This window comes from Octopus bimaculoides, chromosome 10 (assembly GCF_001194135.2).
Source record: "Octopus bimaculoides isolate UCB-OBI-ISO-001 chromosome 10, ASM119413v2, whole genome shotgun sequence".
NCBI classification, from domain to species: Eukaryota; Metazoa; Mollusca; class Cephalopoda; order Octopoda; family Octopodidae; genus Octopus; species Octopus bimaculoides.
The window spans coordinates 87438640-87445452 of NC_068990.1; positions in this window are offsets into that span (position 1 = coordinate 87438640).

Sequence of the window (6813 nt, forward strand, 5' to 3'; positions counted from 1 at the left end):
TATATATATATATATATATATATATGTATGTATGTATGTATGTATGTATGTGTATATACATATACACACGTACATACATACATATATGCACACATATACGCATATAGTTAGATAAATATAAGTAGATGTGTCCGGTCTTGAACGGCTGCGTCAATACCTAAAATAAATTATAGCCACATGGATCCGCTATATTTGAAATACTTTGCTTAATAAATGCGTTCAGTCATCAGTTGGTCCAGGAATATCGATTCACTCAGAGTTGTTGCATGCAAGCATTATGAAACGGTTCAAGCTGAGAAGAAATCGACGTTTTACGAAGTGGCCAGCGTGGTGACTCGCCAAAACATAAGGCCGTTGGTTCGATTCCTGGACGGAACAGCACGTTGTGTCCTTGAAGAAAATAGAACATTTCGCTTTGTTCCAGTCTACCAGTTGTGAAAGAACCGACCAACTAGAGACGCAGACATCTCTTCATTCGGCTATCACATCCTCAAAACTGTGCTGAGTCGAGTGCAGGAGGATCAAGAGGGTGCCTATATCTGCTTGCAGCTATATAGGCACCTAAAGTAATTAGTGAAAACGTAGTACACGATACTATATAAAAACCGTTTACGAGAGTCGACTGAGGATTTTTTTCCCAATATGCAATTAGCATCACGAAATTCCTTGAAACCATGATGATGAGAATTTATTTATTAAAGGTAACCTCCCTAATATTTGAATTTACAATATTCTGTTTTGCGAATAATATAGTGGTTATGTCATCTTTTCATCTACCTAAATCACTAATTGGATGCTGCGTAATTTCGGTGAGAGTGATAACGTTGAAACTACAAAGAAAATATTTCACTATCATCATACAATTAGACTCTCGTATACAAGAACACAGTGAAGAAGAGATATAATAATGAACAAATACACACTTATCAACAAATTTCACCATTTTATTCCAAATGTAATGAAATGCACCAGAACCAAAGAAAACAAAATTATAATGGGAGATTTTAATGCAAAAGTCGGCTGGGAAATACCGATAATAGATCAATATAAATGGAGTAAAGGAAATAAAAAATGAGTTAATCGATCCATTTTTATGAAAGAAACAATTCAGTAGCAACAGCGAAGAATAATTTTACATGTGGAAGAGTCCAGATGACAACAATATAGTCAATATACTGTATTGCTAGACTAACAGTTTGGAAACCGTATGAAACTTGTAAAACCATATCCTGGAGGATATATGTTTTTCAGATCAGAATGGAGTTGTAAAGCTATAAAATGAGAACAAATTAAAACCTAACGCAAACAAATATAATTTGGAAATACAAGTATAAATAGAAATTAAAGAAACATAAAACAACGAACAAGTTAGATTAAATGGAACACAAAGCTTGCATGCGAACATCAGCAAGGAAATCACTTCCGGAAAAGCAGAAGAAATGGACAACTGTGAATTTAATCGATGGAGTATCCCGTCATGTGTTGTATGTGAATATGCCCCTAATCTATTTTCCTTTTTATTGCCTGTGACAGCTGATGATATAAGTACTAAAGCTGAACCCGAAGTTGAATGATAAATTTTTATGGGTTTTATTGAAAAATAGCTGTTCAGGAAGTGAATCTAGAATGGGTATTAGTAATAGATGGCCAAGTGGAACTGAGCATCTATGCGGATCTCTTAAATCTCTTCTTTTAGCCATATAGACATTCCATATTTGGATGAGTTTTTCCCTTTCCCATTGAGTTAATTGAAGTCCCATCATCTTTCAAATTGTTCATCATCTTTCAAATTTGTCATCTTTCAAATTATATATTGAAATACAACCAAAATATAATAGGTTTAACTGCATGTAAGGTCTGACTAAGAAGCATGTCTGGTATCATGTTAATCGTTCTTAACAGTTCTGTTGTAATGAATAAGAATGGAACGGACTCGTTGCAACATTGAGCGAATTGAAACAAAGCTGTGATTTTGACGGTTTAAACGTTGTTAATGAATCTGTTTTCTCCATCCAGCGTGAGGTTAGATATATATGTGCTTAACGCATGTGCAAGAATAGTAATGAATTGGACTGCTGACATTTTGAAGATATGTGTAGGGCTTTTAATCCTTACATGTTCATGTAATGACGTATTGTACGCCAGTAGAGATTATTTATTGTCTTGTACATAGGATCGTATTATCTGGGCAATGTCTTATTATTGGAGACACCTTACAAAACCTGAGGGAGATAATGAAAACAATTGCTAAATGAACAGAGAAAATTAAACTACTGCTGAAATGCATAAGTTTGACACCCTCCTGATGTTTTAAATGGAAATCTTGAATGTGTATTCAAACATTCAGTTGGTAGTGTTATGAATGTTGTGCAACTGGCCCCAATTAAACATATGATTACATTAATCAAAGCTAATTAACGGTGTGCGAATAGATGCAAGTGATTCGGTAAAGTTTGGGTATAACTACAGTTTTGTATCACCACTCCAAGTTTGTTTCCTTGTAACATGATGGTTTAAAATTTTGGCACAAGGCCAGCAATTTCAGGGGAGGGGATAAGTCGATTACATCGACCCCAGTGCTTAACTAGTACTTAATTTACCGATCCCGAGAGGATAAAAGGCAAAGTAGACCTGTGTGGAATTTGAATGCAGAACATTAAAACCGACGAAATGCCGCTAAGCATTTTGCCCAAAATAATGCACAGTTTTAAAGAAATTTTGCAAAGATACGCTATCGAAAGTGTCGATGACGGTTACATTGCTGATATTTTTTTAATTAAAAGCTTTTCTTAATTTAAAAAAGGAGGTTCTTTCCTTTTTAACCGATTCATAAATGTACTCACGATCATTAACATCAATAAAAACGAATGATATCCCGATAATCAATCTAAAATTGAAGGCACAATAAAGAATTTCCAGCTTATGTTTAGTCTATTATAGCATAAATCAAAAAATATTCTGTAATTATACTTTCGATTTGTATTGTAGTAGGCTGAGAATATTTGTTATAGTGCCTTTCAGTTAGATGTTGATAAAGAAGACTATCAACCAGGATAAAAATCATGCATTTTTTTAATATTGTGCAATGATTATGAGAAAGTTATTCAATGATTAAAAATGGTATGTACTACTTTCTTTGTGAGTAAAAAATATTGAAGCGCTTAAGAAAATTGTAGATGATGATTATCATTATCTACATTTGTCTACATTTACATTAAAAATATGCATTATCAAGAAAGTTATGAGGAAACAAAGCCGGGGTGGGGCTATAGTTATGCCAATGTTTGTATACCACCCAAGTTGAAAATATAAAATTCTTTACAGTTTCTCTGCTCAGAAGAATTTTTGGATTTGCAATCCATGGAGATAGACCAAGAAGCGTAAGTTGGAGAAATGACGACGGAAAGTCGAGATTATAAAGGGCAATCTTTTATTAACAAACGAATTATTGTTGTTATAATTACAACCAAAGAAAACGAAATGCTTTACGATAGATCTATTTTGGAAACCGAAGTAATTTTTCAACAAAAGGTTTTTCTTTTACAAAGATTGAAAGCAACAAAATCGTTTTAGTCGTTTGAAGGCTAAAATCACAGACGTAGATTTTTTGATTACATAACTGCTATTTTTAAATATGAGAGAAATCAATGCTAGCAAAGTGGAAATGAGTGAGCATACAGAAAGAAAAGCAATTTAAAAAATGGAGAATTAAATCAAAGACTGAAAATATTTACTGTACTTGAGCAGTGTGATGGTAAGGACCAGAACGTATGTAGTATCAGGTGGTGATGCAGCTATTATTTTGACGGTCGATTGTGAATGAAGAATGATGTAGCTAGTATTACTAGCATATTGGTCGACATTTGCAACGGCGAAGTGGCAGAGTTGCCTTAGAGCATGCTGACGATACCCATTATACATTACAAATTTTAAACACACATCAGTATTTTAATCTAAGGCTGTTATAAATGCATTTATTTATTGGTTAACTTTTGCATAAATCAATGAATATTTTGTCTATCGATTTCCATATCGGAACAAGTATTTTTCTACTTAGCTCAGAACATCAAGGGTGTTAGTCATTGAGGACACCAAGTCAAGTAGAAACACCGTCTCTGGCGCTCACTCGCTTTCTGAGCAAAGCTCTGTGTTTTTAATATGTCTTTTTCAAACAAATTGCATCTAACGCAATCACACAGTTTTACATGAATTATATGTTTACACACCGGAATTTTAGGGAAAATGTAATTTCAAGAAGCAACATATAACGAATCTTAAATACAAATTTAAAGTAGAGATGGAAAACGAAATAAAATATTAATGATAAAGATGACATAATAGCTTAGTTTCATCATTTCTAGAGATTTAAAACGGTAATGACTGAAAAGGAAGACAAATTAATGAAAGACACCGAAAAAAGAAAAAAAAAACAAAGAAACCAGAAAAAGAATGAAGCAATGGAATATTGATGCGAAAAAGAAATGCAATTAAAATTTACTAATATTTAAAGGTGGAAATGAATTTGTCATTACTTAACAGATGCGTGCTTTGAAGACGATAAATCGGCGGAAGTAAGTGTCAGGTTTACACATGCGCTGTAAAAATGGCCAGAAGATGTGACGCAGCAAAATTCTTTTTAAATCTCTTTTTCTTTATATATATATATATATATATATATATATAGTGGAGTTGCGTGTGTCTGTGCTTGTGTATGTGATTCTGTGTTTAATATAACATAATGCAATATAATATGTAGTTCATATCCGTAAAACATGCAAAAATTACCGAACGCCTACAAAACTCCAGGTATATATAATTTGAAATATTAGTAAAAATATAGAAGAAGGAAATAATTCCGGTAAGAATTGAACGGGAAAAGAACTTAGAATTTAAAAGTTCCAAAGGAGTCATGTAAGGTTATCTACTCTCTCTAGTCTATTTAACTTATACGCTAAAGTCTTTAAAAAATAATGCTACCTTGTCTACAAAAGTCTGTAACTACACTAAACGACAAAGGAATGATCGATGGAAATGGAATGAGTGTAAAGGAATCAATGGTAAACAGCAAGACACAACAATCACCAAGAATAAGGCAGACCAATTCAAAGATAATATATTTGAACTATATCAAAACGGGAGAAGTGGAAGTAAAATCAACAGAAAAATTGTGATAGACAGAAATCATGTGAAAAATATCAAGCATACTAACACCAAAAAACATTAAAATCGAAACCAGAAAGAAAAGTTAAAATGTTTTATACGATCCATTCTTTTATAGAAGGAACTTAAAATATAGGTATTAACCAAAGTATTATGAAGTAGATTATAATCCATTAAGATGTGGGAACATAAAAGACTTTTGAGAAAACCATAAAAAAAGTATAAAACAAGTAAGGAACTACTAAAAACAAAACAAAAAAAAAGGAAATTATACTAGTCTCTATCAAGCAGAAAAAAATTGAAGTAGTTTATATATTTAATTGATAAAAAAAAAAGAAGAAAAAGAATACAAAATGAACTAGAAAATATTAAGAGGAAAATCAAGAATTATACGGCTGGATAAAATCTAGAGTCGGACAGACTTTCTAATTCAATAAATATATAAGTAGAAGAATGAATAAGATGGCGATCCATGCTGAGAGCCACGATAGCTGATAATAACGAGGAGCAAACACACGCACACACACAGACACACAGACATACACACACACATATATACAGGGGTTGGACAAAATAATGGAAACACCTAGCATTTAAACATCATGATTTTGAAATGTCTATAAAACCGTCAAAAGTTTGTTTATTTTTGTGATTTTTTGGTTTATTATTAGTGTTGCTTAATATGTTTTGCTAACACTGATGTTTCGTTTCAGATATCATCAGAAAAAGCTAATTAAAATTCATTAAAATGACAGATCTATCGGACTTTCAAAGAGGTCAAATTTTGTTGGTGCTCGTATGGTAGGCGCTAGCATAACGAAAACAGCCTAGAAAATACTTATAAATTCCCATTTTGATATGCATTTATCAAATTATATTTTCCAAGTTCTTTTGTTATGACAAAACTGACTTTTATTAACTACCACATAGTTATTTTGCACTACAAGATATACTTCTGGGAATATAAAGGTTGCTTTAATATTTTCAACGCTACTTTATGCAGACATATCAATAAAAAACATTTCTCCAAAAATTTTTGATATGTATATCTACGACCAACTGTCATTGGGTGTTTGATATTATTCCAAATTTAATAACTTAGCGAGTGAATACGATTAGACGAATAACGGATACAATACAAAATTAAACGTAACTTAGAAAAACTGCGCAAATTGAGAATCAGATCAATAAATATTGCCCGGGCAGTTTTCTGTATCTTCATATCAAGACTACTTGTAAATCCATACGCTTTATACGACTGAAAAACACATTTTGTCATATCGTGGGTCCTGAAAATATAAAGAACGGATATAATCAGCGTATGATATTATATTGAAACGGCATGAACGACAACACACACACACACTACATACGCACATATATATTTACACACATATGCGAATATGTCTCTCTTTGTGTGCGTGTGTGTGTATATATATACATTTATATATATATACATATATATATACATACTTACATACATACATACACACATACATACATACACACATACATACATACATATATAATATATGTAGTTGAAATTTATGGAAAAACTAAAGACGAAGACAGGTGTATGCACAACAAGCAAGTGTATTAGTTTGACGCTTGGGAAAATGAAAAAGTCTTATATATATATATATATATATATAT